Raw genomic sequence first — 15776 nt, forward strand, 5'->3', positions numbered from 1 at the left:
TGTGATAACTTATTGTAACACGCTGAAAATGATTTTAAAGAAATTGTGACTACCTAGGAACAAATGCATGATAGAGACACTGTGTGCACACTTATAAAGTGAGAGTTGAGCTAACATTATTTGCCTGTGACAGATTTAATGCAAGATTGAGTAGAGAACACACCCATTTATTGGGATAATTGTTTGAATCTAGTGCTTGAACATGATTTTAAAATGTTCTTGTACGTCGTCCATTCACTTGTTTTAACAAAATGATTGTTCTCAAGTGTTCGATATTGTTATGAGATCCTCCCTCTTCACCTGTGTGGTAAACTCCATATTGTTTGGACTTGGGTGATATATAATTTGCATCGATGTGAATTAATTCCATGGGACGCATTGTGATTAGTAACTCAACTGCCACTATGTAGAATATATACGCTTCAGAATGATGTCCCATGAAAGTCCACATTTTGCCTGTCAAATTTGGAGGGAGAGTCATCTGTGTGGCATTTGCTTTTTCTAGGTAGATTATGGGAACCACTGACATCATAAGAACATATGATTTGTGAAACGTAGTAATTTTTTGTTCTAATCGGCTCGGCTCTATCTATCAACAGTCTTAGACCACCTCTTAATATGTTCTCTCTCAAGAAACATTTAATTGTCTCAAGTTCTTTTCTGTTGTGCCTTCCAGAACTCTCAATGTCTGTGAAGTGTTCTGCTGTCCTCAATTTTTACATATCCAACAGTGTTTCCATTGTTGTATTACTCTTGGTTCCACAATATGCCCTAATTATTTTACAGTGCAGCATTACTGCCTGCACCTTTTTATAACACAACCGTACCGGAATCTATATGTGTGCGTGTAATTCTTCCACTGCCAGTAAAGTTTATTGCCAGTTGCAAAACTAAAGTAGGTTGTCATGTAAGTAGCAATCACAAATCTGAAGGAATGCTACACTGTAATATGGTGATCACAGACAGCCATTTCATTTCAGGATATACTAGTGCTGTCCAAAACCCTCCCACAAGCACAGCTCTTTGTATTGCTGCCAGTCTAACGCTGGTGATAGTGGTTTGCCCAAATGGGGGAATTACGATAGTATCTTTGAATTGGTGGGATAGCTATGGAGCCTTTTGAATAACCCAATGAAGAAATGCTAACACCGATTACTCCTCTTAGTTTACTCACTGAATTCCTTCATCACAATACCTGCATTGCTGACCTCCCTGTTTGAAGCTGTCAACATTCTGTAAGATGGGAAGAGTATGTCCCCAGTGGTCTTTGATTACACAAAAACAAATGAAACAGCAATTCAAGTGTGTATTGATCGAGTGGTTTATTCATTTACTGGGAATCCATTGCAGTGTGACTGGCACACTGCTCAAGCTTTGCCCTTATTGTCATATTTAACACCACAGTGTTCATGCTAAGAGAACAAGATAATCTGCTTTCATGATTTTACTTTTCCACAGATAACTTTTAAAACATTGTCTGGGATGATTTCTCCTCTTACTGTGAAACAGCCTAATAATTCACTCTGTTGTGGGAGAGCAATGTGTTGGATTGTGTTTACAGAATCTTTCCCACCCACCCATGACAACTACAATAGTAATTCACAGTAATCTCTTTAATTGTATTCATATCTTACATTGTTTAACTTTATGAATTGTAAACAATCGAAAGCGAGAGATTCACAAGTACACTGTTGTAACCTCCCCATCTGGAAATCTACTGTTTGGTAACAGTTGTCCAGAAACTTTGAGCAGATCCAAGCAACTCGCATCATTGGGGGTGAAAACGTGGAAGATACAGTATTTGGATAAGTAAAACAATTCTAATTCCTGCATTTTAATGTTTTTATGCTTCAGGGTAAATATTTATTCTTATGGTGTTTTCCAGTTCTAACACTTGTAGTACGGCATTCTCGCATTCTATACTGCAGTAAATTCCAAAATCCTGAAATGCTTTTCGTATAGTGCAGAAAGAGCCCATTAAGCTGCACCGGCACTCTAAAGAGCACCCTACCTAGGCCCACTCCCCCACTCTATCCCCCAAATCCCACCTAACCTGCACATCTTTGGACTGTGGGAGGAAACCGGAGCACCCAGAGGAAACCCACACAGACGTGGTGAGAAAGTGCAAACTCCAGTTACCCAAGGCCGGTATTGAGCCCGGGTACCTGGTGCTGTGGGGCAGCACTGCTAATCGCTGCTGCCGATTGATCCAAAGTATGTTGAACTGGAGGGATTGCAATGTATTTACAAGTGGTGATAGCAAAGCTCATCTCCTGGGGTAAATCAGTATTCCGTGTACATTTGTGATGAATTTCTGTTCTGCATTGAGTCAGAAGCTGTGTGTTTTCCTGTCGTAGCAATTGAAAAAGTCCTATTCCCTCAAAATGTCAAACAACCTTTTTGTCAGTTATCACAAGCTAATTGGTGTTTTGGGGCGCAGAAAGTGCCTTGCTGATTGTTGCCTATACTGTGAACTTCCAGGGTCACAGCCAAAGCCAGTGTGCTCTACCTCCCAACAGTGGTACAGTATTGTGTACATAGAAATGTTGTGTCATTAAATATTATGAATACATACACTTATTAAAGTGATTGTTCCCAACAGCAGGATGTTCTGTCGATGTTGTTTATGGTATGTGGCATTGTTGACCATTTCCCAACTATTCCTGCAATACTAGCCACTCCACCCATTGCTTGAATACAAGAGTACTTATTTTAATTGCCAGTTGCAATAACTAAGGGGTAAGAAAGGCCTAAATTACTTAATGCCAGCCACACCCTAGAATGTACTGAGAAAAGGTTTAGTTCTGTCCAAGAAACCAAATCAAAACTATAACTTATTAGTATTATTATTAACTAGTTGCAATTGTGGCTCAGTATGTGACATTGAAGTTACAATCATGGAAACTGGATATCACACTACATTAGGACAGGTGTTAGGTTGACACAGTAACTCTCGCGTCTAAATCAGAAAGTTGTGTGTTCAAGCCCACTTGAACACAATCTAGGTGAGCACTCCAGTGTAGTAGTATTAGAGGTTTTATACTTTAGATGTGACATTAAACCCAGGATATTGGTTCCATGGGTATTAAAAGATGCTGCTATTCTTCAGATGGCAGAGCAATAAGTTCTAGCATCCGGCCCAGCTATCTCATAGCTGTTTGCGAATCTTGCTGTGTGCAAAATGGCAGCTGATGGAATTTGGAACATTTGCAATAAAAGTACAGTGTAAATGCGAGATTTCTCTGGATTAATGGGATGTTGCAGTAAATCATAAAGATGAGTTTCGAGCAACTTGAACCCAAGTTCAAGAGATTCTGAGCCCACAGCGTAATTTTTGTTTTATTTGTTAATGAGTATGTTGATGCTAGGCCAGCATGTATTGCCCATCCTTAATTGCCCTTGAAGATGCTGGTGAGCTGTCTTCTTGTACCACTGCAGTCCATGTGGTGTAGGTACACCCATTGTGCTGTTAGGGAGAGAGTTCCAGGATTCTGACCCAGTGACGGAAGGAATGGCGATTCTGTTTCCAAGTCAGGATGGTGAATGACTTTAAGGGGAGCTTCCAGGTGGTGGCGCCCCCATGTATCTGCTCCCCGTGTCTTTCTGGATGGTAGTGGTCATTATTAGTGCTAAATTAAATGACTTCGAGAAAGTATGGGAATAGTTGTTGTAGGAAATGACTTGCACAGTGCAGTCGAGCTTAAAGTACACAAGGAAACTTGGTTCTGTACCTATCTGTCTGACCTGAGAGTACATTACTAGATGTTATATAGTCTCTACTTATAACCTATGCAATACCTAACCTTGACAATAACCTATGCAATACCTAACCTTGACAATAAGATTGGGTGCAAAATATTCCATGGATGTAATGGGAATCTGTTCATTTATAATCCCATATTAAAGTTATAATGAAATGTTGCAAGGCTGGAAAATTTGAGATGCTAAATAAAACTTTTGCAGCAACTCAAAAGTATCTTGACATTCTCAATATGCCAATATATTTATCCTTCCATTTCCAATCCAACCTTTTCTCTTTTGCAGCTTTCTTGTGTTCGACCCACAGGCTGTTGCTGTCCCATTGATCAGCCTGTCGTCCGCATCCAGGTAAACTATATTGCTTTTTAAAGGAGAGATTTTCTCTTTAATGCTCTAGTAAAACATAAATTTAAGCACTGATAGTTTAGCTGTATATAACCTAAAACAATTTACCCAGCCCTGAAGTACTATAACTATCCCAAAGTAAAATGGCGTGCAGAAACTCCATGTCAGGCACAGAAAGTCACAAAATGTCACCATTTGTGACTCCTCGGATATTGAAGCAATTCATGCTTGCATCAAGACCTGACCAATATTCAGGCTTGGGTTGATAATCCCAAGTGACTTTCACATCATACAGGGGCCAGACTAAAGAACCTCTCCAATAAGAGCAAATCCAACCATCCCCATGACATTCAGTGGCATTACCATCACTGAATTCCCCCACCAACAACATCCCGGGGGTTACCAATGATCCGAAACTTAACTGAACAGCTGGCCAGAGGCTGGGAATCCTGTAGAGAGTAGCTCACCCACTGACTCTCCAAAGTTTGTCCATCATTTACAAAGCCCAAGATGGATGTTTAATGGAATATTCACCACTTCCCAAGGCAGTTTGATACCATCCAGGACAAAGCTGCTTGTTTGATTGCCATCCCATCCACCACCTACAACACTCCCTCTGCCACCAGTGCACAGTGGCGGCAACGTGTACTATATACACAATGTACACTGCAGTGACTTTCCACGGCTCCTTCAACCGCATCTTCTAAACCCACCACCTCTACCAAGTAGAAGAACAAGGGCAGAAGGTGCATGGGAACAACATCTATCAGTTCCCCTGCAAGCCATACACCATCCAGAATTGGAACAATATTGCTGTTCCTTTCACCTTTGCTGGGTCAAATATCTGCACTCCCTCCCTAATAGAACTGCGGGTATACCTACACGACACACTCCGATTGGCCCATCCAAGTCCATATCAACCCTCACTCCGATTGACCCATCCAAGTCCATATCAACTCTCTGGAGCAATCCAATCAGTCCCATAGTCCTGCAAGTTTATTTCCCTGAATTGTTCACCCGTGTCAGCCTCATGTGAACACTGGAAGCCGTAGCTACAGTCTGGTGGCTGTGGCTTGTGGTTTATTGAATCGGTGCAGGTGCCAGACAATGAAGAAGATGAGCAGAGGGGAACACATGCACAATGTAGCAAAGATATGAGAAAAAGCAGTGTAACTGCTCCACTCTTTCATATATACCAGTACAAAATGGTTGATTAATTTCCTGTTTTTTGTTGGGGCTGCAACAGCATCTCTACAATTGGCTACAGTATTCTTGGGGTAAGTGAGGGAAATATCACCAGAGATTCTGCTGGTCATTAGTGTGGAAGTCAGGTGAAGTTTGGTTGTGCATTATTATCACTGGGTAGAAAACACATCTGTAGGATCAGATGCTTCTGTTTTCTTCTGTTATCTCATCTCGCTGTCTCATTATGAGCTTTCTAGCCTCTGGCACCTTGCTCTGAATCAAATTTATTGCAGACCTAACATTCTATGATGGCTGTATGCACTGTGTACTGATCTGTAGTGACCCTCCTAATAGAATAGAATCCCTACAGGGCAGAAAGAGACCAATCGGCCCATCGGGTCTGCATCGACCCTTTGAAAGAGAATAACACACAAACCCTATCCCCCCGTAATCCCACTCGAGGGCAATTTCGCAAAGCCAATCCACCTAACCTGCACATCTTTGGACTGTGGGAGGGAACCGGAGCACCCGGAGGAACCCATGCAGACAGAGGTAGAATGTGCAAACTCCACACAGACAGTGACTTGAAGTCAGAATCAAACTGGTTCCCTGGTGCTGTGAGACAGCAGTGCTAACCACTGTGCCACCATGCCGTGTGGGTACGTGATAGAGCTATTCAAGGAATATTCAAGGTAGAATTTCTTACTGAAGTAAGTCCACATTTAATTTTAAAATTTCATGTAGGAGTGGTGTGTGTAGCACTTTATCCAAGGCAGTTATAAGGCTGCAACATAATCCCAGGGTTCGAATGTCCTCGAATTCCCTTACATCTGAAACTCATGTTATTTTTTTTTTCGTAGCCTCCTGGGTGCACAATAAGTTATAATGCCATGCTTCCTCAATACGCTACATCCTTTCAGCAACATGCTGAAAATCTGTTTTTGTTAGCTTTGGGTATAATAATATCTTTATTGTCACAAGTAGGCTTACATTTACACTGCAATGAAGTTACTGTGAAAGTCCCCTAGTCGCCACATTCCAGCGCCTGTTCAGGTACACAGGGAGAATTCAGAATGTCCAAATTACCTAACCGCATGTCTTTCAGGACTTGTGGGAGGAAACTGGAGCACCCAGAGGAAACTCACACAGACATGGGGATACTGTACAGACTCCACACAGACAGTGACCCAAGCCGGGAATCAAACCTGAGACCCTGGAGCTGTGAAGCAACTGTGCTACCATGCTGCCCACACTGGAAAGCCGCTAGATGAACTATTCTCATTAAAAGTGGTTGCTAAATTCATTTTGTTTTCATCCTATCTGTTCACAGTACCGCTCAGCATTTCGGAAGTACACCACTCGCCTCTGAACATTTCTGATGTCTCAGGACATTTCAACCTAGCTGTTTACCTCATGCTAACCTTCAGAACATCATGATCTAAATATTGTCCAGTATTTGCATGTGTTTCTCACTAGAAAATGCATTCCAGTGTACTTGGAGAACCTGGTAACTCATTGTTTTAGTCGCCACTTGCATTTTTAAAGCAATCCTTGACACTCATCAAAATCATGTAAAATAAATCCTCAGTTGAAACCTATGGTGTAGACAGAATAACAGTTGCGTCCTGCAGAATAAATCCTATTTATTCTGAGAATTAAACATTAGAACATAGAACATACAGTGCAGAATGAGGTCATTCGGCCCATTGAGTCTGCACCGACCCACTTAAGCCCTCACTTCCACCCTATCCCCGTAACCCAATAATCCCTCCTAACCTTTTGGTCACTAAGGGCAATTTTTTTTATCATGGCCAATCCGCCTAACCTGCACATCTTTGGACTGTGGGACGAAACCGGAGCACCCGGAGGAAACCCACGCAGACACTGGGAGAATGTACAGACAGTGACCCAGCGGGGAATCGAACTTGGGACCCTGGCGCTGTGAAGCCACAGTGTTATCCACTTGTGCTACTGTGCTGCCCAAATGTAAATGGTCATCACAAATTGTCAGTTAAAACTTCTTAATGTGATTATAATGCTACCAAAATGAGATGTGATTTCCTTTGCCCTCCTGAAATGCAGAGTTATAGTCAATCTGATGGGCTCTAGACCCCCACCCCTGCATGATCTCATCCAGGGAGCTGTACCTTGTGTAAGTCTAGATACTGATTATGGCTGATCCTAGGACCGGGGGTTGATTGTATAGTCCCTTGTGAATGCTCTGTCATTCTGTAAGATTGTGGCTGAACTGCTGCATCAACTACTTTCTCACCGAGCCCCACATTCCTTGATTTCCAAGTGTTCAAAACACATGTCGATCTTCATCTTAAATATGCTAATCAAAAAGCTCCATATTGAGCAAGATTTATGAAGAAACTCCTCCCCAATGGCTAACCACTCTATCCTGGGTCTGTGACCTCAAATTCTAGAGTCTCCAGCTGAGGAAACAGCCTATCAATCTCTCTATGAATTTGTTTCATTTCATTGTGGTTACATATCATTCTTGTGAACGTTAGGGTATATTCTACTCCATCTTTCCTCATTGGATAACTCCCTTATTCCAGAAATCTATTTTGTAAACCTTTGTTACACAACCTGTAAGACAGGTATACCTTTCCTGGGACCAGATGATCAAAATAACAAAGAATAATACAGCCCAGCCCCCCCCACCCCCCCCCCACGCAGCGCATTCCAGGCATTCACCACCCTGTGTGTGTGGGGGTGGGGGGGGGGGGGGGGAAACCTGCCTCACACATCTCCTAAACTTTGCCCCACCGGCCTTAAACCTATGCTCCCTCGTGATTGATCCCTCCACCCTGGGAAAGAGTGCCTACCCATCCACCCTCTCCGTGCCCCTCATAATCTTGTAGTCCTCTATCACTCTATCAGGTCGCCCCTCAACCTCAGTCATTCTATTAGTGTTGCGACCAGAATTGTGCGCAATATTCCAAGTGCGGCCTTACCAAGGTTCCATACAACTGTAGCATGACTTGCCAGTTTTTATACTCTGCCCCATCCAATGAAGGCAAGCATTCCATATGCTTTCTTGACTGCTTTGCCCACTTGTATTGCCACTTTCAAAGCTCTGTGGACCTGTATGCCCAGATCTCTGACTTTCCGAGCGTTTTGCCACTTACTGTATGTTTCCCCTCTGTTAGACCTACCAAAATGCATTACCTCCTATTTGTCTGGATTAAACTCCATTTGCCATTTCTCTGCCCAAGTCTCCAACCTATATGTCTTGCTGTATCCTCTGACAATCCTTAACACTATCTGCCACTCCAGCAACCTTGGTGTCATCCGCGAACTTACTAATCAGACCAGCTACACTTTCCTCTAACAGGTCCCCCAGCACCGATCCCTGTGGAACACCTTCCATTCAAAAAAACACCCTTCTACTGCTACCCTCTGCCTCCTGTGACCAAGCCAATTCTGTATCCATCTTGCTACCTCACCTCTGATTCGGTGTTGACTTCACCTTTGTACCAGTCTGCTATGAGGCACCTTGTCAAAGGCTTTACTGAAGTCCATGTAAACAACTCCATTCCCTCATCAATCATCTTTGTCACCTCCTCAAAAAATTCAATCAAGTTAGTGAGGCATGATTTCCCCTTCATGCCGCCTAACGAGATGAGTCCATTTGTTTTTAAATGGCTATGAATCCCGTCCCTGAGAATTCTCTCTAATAATTTACCTATTGCCGACGTGAGGCTCACCAGCCTATAGTTTGCTGGATTGTCCCTACTGTCTTTCTTAAACAGCAGTACCGCATTAGCCATTCTCCAGTCCTCTGGGATCTCACCTGAGGAAACAAAAGATGTCAGTCAAGGCCTCAGCAATTTCCTCCCTTGCTTCCCTCAGTATTCTGGGGTAAATCCCATCCCGCCCAGGAGATCTATCTACCTTAATGTCTTTTTAAAAAAAACAGTACCTCGTCCTTTTTGATGTCAACGTGACCCAGACTACCCTACCCAAGAATCAACTTCCACAAAGCCCTTTTCTTTGGTGACCACTGATGCAAAGTACTGATTTAGTACCTTGCCCATTTCCTCTGGCTGAGGAGTGTAAAAGTGTACAGTGCTCCAGGTGTGGTCTTAACAAAGCCGTATGTAGGAAACCAGACTTCCTTAATGTTATGCTGAATCCCTCATTGCAATAAATGATAACACCCCAATTGCCTTCCTATTGGTGGTTGTGCCTGCATGTTTACTTTCTGTGATTCACTAGCACAAATTGTCATCCAAGGAGAACAACAACCTGTAATTATATGCACTTTAATGTAGTAAAGTAAAGCATCCCAAGGAGATTAATTGAAGTATTATGAGATAAAATATGACATTGCGAGAGTGGCACGGCAGCCCCATGGTTAGCACTGCTGCCTACAACGTTGAGGACCCAGGTCACATTCTCCCCGAGTCTGCGTGGGTTTTACCCCCACAACCCAAAGATGTGCCGGGTAGGTGGATTGGCCACACTAAATTGCCCCTTAATTGGAAAATAAATAATTGGGGTACTTTTTAAAAAAAAAAAAAAAAATGACATTGCCACAAAAGTAGAGTTTGACAAAAGTAAAATACGGCAGATGCTGGAAAATCTGAAATAAAATGTAAAATGGTGGAAATGCTCTGGTCAGTCGGCATCTGTGGAGAGGAAACAGTTAACATGCCAAGTTGATTCCCTTTGTTTGGCATGAAAGGCAGAAAAATGAGAGCCTTTGTCACAATCGCATGGATGTCATTTGTGACTTTGGTAAGCATTATTTTGGTACTGTTACAGGGGCAAAAACCTGATCAGAATGAGTCAAACATGAATTTCTAGGAATATGGACATGAATTTATGTAGTGACAGACTTCGTGAGGAAGGGAGGTTTGGAAATGAAGCAATAGTTTTCAAGGAAGGGGGATCAAGGCTTGGTTATTTTGAGGAGTGGAGATATGATGGCAAATTTCAATGAGAAAGGGACAGAACGAATACTATTGACCCCACCCTTTGCACCCTCAAAAAACCTCTGGATTTGTCAAAACACAATTTGCGTTTCTTAAAACTGCGTTGACTCTGCCTAATATTGTGATTTTCAAATGCCCTTTTGCCAAAACTTTAATTATAGATTCAAAATTGACTAGCAAGGGTGGCAAAGCACACCTGTCCATCTCTGGGCAGTGTTATACATCTGGAAGATACCAATTAACCTTTGAGCTCTGCTGTTACATGTGCTTTCTGTTGTATTGTTCACCAATACAGACTGAAAGTTCAGTGTGTTCGTGCAGGCAACTGATGTTTTTCTAAAGTTCTGTTTGTTGACATATATATGCATTTGGCTTTATGTAAATAGTCTCAGGAAAAATAAATGCTTGTTTCCACAGTTATTACTCTTGAAAGTATTTCATTCCCAGTCCTCAAGGGTTGGTAAACTGACCTTGTGATAAAAGTTTATAGTGCCAATGAATGAATAATTGTGTAAGTTTTAAGATTCTGAAAAGTGATAGAACATAGAAAAATACAGCACAGAACAGGCCCTTCGGCCCACGATGTTGTGCCGAACCTTTATCCTAGATTATCATAGAATTTACAGTGCAGAAGGAGGCCACCCGGCCGACCGAGTCTGCACCGGCTCCTGTAAAGAGCACCCCACCCAAGGTCAACACCTCCACCCTATCCCCACAACCCAGCAACTCCACCCAACACTAAGGGCAATTTTGGACACGAGGGGCAATTTATCACGGCCAATCCACCTAACCTGCACATCTTTGGACTGTGGGAGGAAACCGGAGCCCCCGGAGGAAACCCACGCACACACGGGGAGGATGTGCAGACTCCGCACAGACAGTGACCCAAGCCGGAATCGACCAGGGACCCTGGAGCTGTGAAGCAATTGTGCTATCCACAATGCTACCGTGCTGCCCATGATGGAAATCCGTGATGGATTTCCATTCACAGCCACCCAAGTTAAAAGATAATTATGTTTAATAGTGTGGCTAGTCATTGTAAGCTAGACTGCCAGGGGATCCCCAGGGGATAATGGGACTCAATGCCTTGTGCACATCCCATTGATTGGCACTAGTCCAAGTTTACCATTCTGAATGAAGTATTTCCACATTTGATGACATTGCCTCCACAGTTGATGTGAGTCCGTTTTTTGAAAAAATAATGATCTAAGCGGCACAATGGCACAGTAGTTAGCACTGCTGCCTCACAGCTCCAGGGTTGAGTTCAATTCTGGCTTTGAGTGACTGTGTTGAGTTTATTTGTTCTCCCCATGTCTGTGTGGGTTTCCTCTGGGTGCTCTGGTCCAAAGATGTGCAGGTTAGATGGATTGGCCATGTTAAATTGCCCGTTAGTGTCCAAAAGGTAACACTGGGTTATGGAGTGTGGAGGTGTGGACTTAAGTCGGGTGGTCTTTCCAAGGGCTGGTGCAGACTCAATGGGCCGAATGGCCTCCTTCACTATAATATGATTTACATTTGACTCCTGATATTTCATTGTTATTTCATAGAATTTAGTGGAGTGTAACAAAAATGTTTAAATCTCAACATTTCTCGAACAATGGTTTGTGTTTGGGAAAGGGACTTAGTTGAGGTATTGAGGGACTGTAAGAGACTGGTAGCTAACATAAAAGGGAGTAAAAATCTTCAATAAACATCCAAATAGAAGGGTAATGAGAAGAGGGGAGCGACGGATCAAAAAGGGAATTTATGTGTGGATGCAAAGGGCATATGAAGGTGCTAAATAAGTACTTTCTATCTGTTTGGGTTTCATCTAAGGAAGAAGGTACTACTATAGTAAAAGAGGAAGTAGCTAAGATTCTGGATGGGCAACAGTAGATGAAGAGGAGACATTAGAAAGGTTGGCTATATGGAAAAGTTGACACGTCACCAGGTCCAGATGGAGTGCATCTGTGAATGCTGAGAGAGCTAAGGATGGAAATTACTGAGCTACAGGCCATAACCTTCCAATCCTGCTTAGATAAGTGGGGAGTGTCAGAGGACTGGAGAATTAGAATTGTTAAATCATTTTGTTCAACCTGGGTGGTGGGGAAGCTTTTGGATAATCCGGGAAGAAATTAATGAATAGTAATTTGGACAAGTATGGATTCATTAAGATTAGTCGACAGGGATTTATTAAAGGCAAATCATGTTTAACAAACTTAATTGCGTTTTCTGATGAGTTGATGAGGGTGATGTGATGTACATGAACTTCCAAAAAGCATTTGATAAAATGCCTTGTAATAGGCGTGTTAGCAAACTTGAAGTCCATGGAATAAAAGGAACAGTGGCAGGTTGGGTGAGAAATCTGAGTGTGATTGGAAACAGTAGTAGTGAACTGTCATTTTGCAAACTGGGGGCAGGTGGAGGCCACTTCTTTCCTTGACCTTTTTTAATGCCTTTGACTTGGGAGTACAGGGCAGTTTCAAAAGTTGCAGATGATGCAAAGATTGGAAGCATTGTGAGGAGGATAGTGATAAATCTCACAAGGACATGGGCTCATGGAATGGGTGGACAAGTGATCGATGACATTTAATGCAGTGGGAAATTATGCATTTTGATCAGTAGAATGAAAAGAGGAAATAAAATCTAGGTGTTCAATTCTGAAGAGGAGCAGAGGGACCTGGGGATAAATGTGCACAAAACGTTGAATTGTCAGGCAGGTTGAGAAAATAGTTAAATAGGCATACGGAATTCTGGGCTTCGTAAATGAGGCATAAAGTACTAAAGCAAGGAGTTCTGGTCAACATTTATAAAACATTGGTTTGGCCTCAGTTGACACACTTCAGGAAGGATAAGACCATAAGACATAGGAGCGGAAGTAAGGCCATTCGGCCCATCGAGTCCACTCCGCCATTCAATCATGGCTGATTTCAACTCCATTTACCCGCTCTCTCTCCATAGCCCTTAATTCCTCGAGAAATCAAGAATTTATCAACTTCTGTCTTAAAGACACCCAACGTCCCGGCCTCCACCGCCCTCTGTGGCAATGAATTCCACAGACCCACCACTCTCTGGCTGAAGAAATTTCTCCTCATCTCTGTTCTAATGTGACTCCCTTTTATTCTAAGGCTGTGCCCCCGGGTCCTAGTCTCCCCTGCTAATGGAAACAACTTCCCTACATCCACCCTATCTAAGCCATTCATTATCTTGTAAGTTTCTATTAGATCTCCCCTCAACCTCCTAGACTCCAATGAATATAATCCCAGGATCCTCAGACGTTCATCGTATGTTAGGCCTACCATTCCTGGGATCATCCGTGTGAATCTCCGCTGGACCCGCTCCAGTGCCAGTATGTCCTTCCTGAGGTGTGGGGCCCAAAATTGCTCACAGTATTCTAAATGGGGCCTAACTAATGCTCTATAAAGCTTCAGAAGTACATCCCTGCTTTTATATTCCAAGCCTCTTGAGATAAATGACATCATTGCATTTGCTTTCTTAATTACGGACTCAACCTGCAAGTTTACCTTTAGAGAATCCTGGACTAGGACTTCCAAGTCCCTTTGCACTTCAGCATTATGAATTTTGTCACCGTTTAGAAAATAGTCCATGCCTCTATTCTTTTTTCCAAAGTGCAAGACCTCGCACTTGCCCACGTTGAATTTCATCAGCCATTTCTTGGACCACTCTCCTAAACTGTCTAAATCTTTCTGCAGCCTCCCCACCTCCTCCATACTACCTGCCCCTCCACCTATCTTTGTATCATCGGCAAACTTAGCCAGAATGCCCCCAGTCCCGTCATCTAGATCGTTAATATATAAAGAGAACAGCTGTGGCCCCAACACTGAACCCTGCGGGACACCACTAGTCACCGGTTGCCATTCCGAAAAAGAACCTTTTATCCCAACTTTCTGCCTGACAGCCAATCGTCAATCCATGTTAGTACCTTGCCTCGAATACCATGGGCCCTTATTTTACTCAGCAGTCTCCCATGAGGCACCTTATCAAAGGCCTTTTGGAAGTCAAGATAGATAACATCCATTGGCTCTCCTTGGTCTAACCTATTTGTTATCTCTTCAAAGAACTCTAATAACAGGTTTGTCAGGCACGACCTCCCCTTACTAAATCCATGCTGACTTGTCCTAATCTGACCCTGCACTTCCAAGAATTTAGAAATCTCATCCTTAACAATGGATTCTAGAATCTTGCCAACAACCGAGGTTAGGCTAATTGGCCTATAATTTTCCATCTTTTTCCTTGTTCCCTTCTTGAACAGGGGGGTTACAACAGCGATTTTCCAATCCTCTGGGACTTTCCCGGACTCCAGTGACTTTTGAAAGATCATAACTAACGCCTCCACTATTTCTTCAGCTATCTCCTTTAGAACTCTAGGATGTAGTCCATCTGGGCCCGGAGATTTATCAATTTTTAGACCTCTTAGTTTCTCTAGCACTTTCTCCTTTGTGATGGCTACCATATTCAACTCTGCCCCCTGACTCTCCGGAATTGGTGGGATATTACTCATGTCTTCTACTGTGAAGACTGACGCAAAATACTTATTTAGTTCCTCAGCTATTTCCTTGTCTCCCATCACTAGATTACCAGCGTCATTTTGGAGCGGCCCAATGTCAACTTTTGCCTCCCGTTTGTTTTTAATGTATTTAAAGAAACTTTTACTATCATTCGCTAGCCTACCTTCATATTTGATCCTCTCTTTCCTTATTTCTCTCTTTGTTATCCTCTGTTTGTTTTTGTAGCCTTCCCAATCTTCTGACTTCCCACTACTCTTTGCCACATTATAGGCTTTCTCTTTTGCTTTGATGCATTCCCTAACTTCCTTTGTCAGCCATGGCTGCCTAATCCCCCCTCTGATAACCTTTCTTTTCTTTGGGATGAACCTCTGCACTGTGTCCTCAATTACTCCCAGAAACTCCTGCCATTGCTGTTCTACTGTCTTTCCCGCTAGACTCTGCTCCCAGTCGATTTTCGTCAGTTCCTCCCTCATGCCCCTGTAGTTACCTTTATTTAACTGTAACACCTTTACATCTGATTCTACCTTCTTTCTTTCAAATTGGAGATTGAATTCTACCATATTATGATCACTGCCTCCTAAGTGCTCCCTTACTTTAAGATCTTTGATCAAGTCTGGCTCATTACATAACACTAAGTCCAGAATGGCCTGTTCCCTCGTGGGCTCCATCACAAGCTGTTCCAAAAAGCCCTCCTGTAAACATTCAATGAATTCCCTTTCCTTGGGTCCACTGGCAGCATTATTTACCCAGTCCACCTGCATATTGAAGTCCCCCATGATCACTGTGACCTTGCCTTTCTGACATGCACTTTCTATTTTGTGGTGCATTTTGTGCCCCCGGTCCTGACCATTGTTATGAGGCCTGTACATAACTCCCATTATGGTTTTTTTGCCTTTGTGGTTCCTCAACTCTACCCACACAGACTCCACATCATCTGACCCTATGTCATTTAGTGTTTTTAAATTTTTATTCATTTACTTGGGCGTCGCTGGTTAGGCCAGCATTTATTGCCCATCCTTAGTTGCCCATCAGA

At 42.8% G+C, this 15776-nt stretch overlaps 1 protein-coding gene across 8 annotated transcripts in view; it reads left to right on the top strand.

Moving 5' to 3' along the window:
- Positions 1-15776, top strand: part of nfyc (nuclear transcription factor Y, gamma) — a 128582-nt gene that overhangs the window by 15196 nt on the left and 97610 nt on the right. For 6 of the 8 annotated variants that reach the window (XM_072502328.1, XM_072502320.1, XM_072502311.1 and 3 more), the window contains one exon: positions 4045-4107. The exons of the other annotated variants lie outside the window; for them this stretch is intronic. The gene's annotated coding sequence lies outside the window, so the exon portion shown is untranslated. The remainder of the gene's footprint in view (positions 1-4044; positions 4108-15776) is intronic. 8 annotated transcript variants of the gene reach the window in all.

This window comes from Scyliorhinus torazame, chromosome 1 (genome assembly GCF_047496885.1).
Source record: "Scyliorhinus torazame isolate Kashiwa2021f chromosome 1, sScyTor2.1, whole genome shotgun sequence".
Lineage (NCBI taxonomy): Eukaryota > Metazoa > Chordata > Chondrichthyes > Carcharhiniformes > Scyliorhinidae > Scyliorhinus > Scyliorhinus torazame.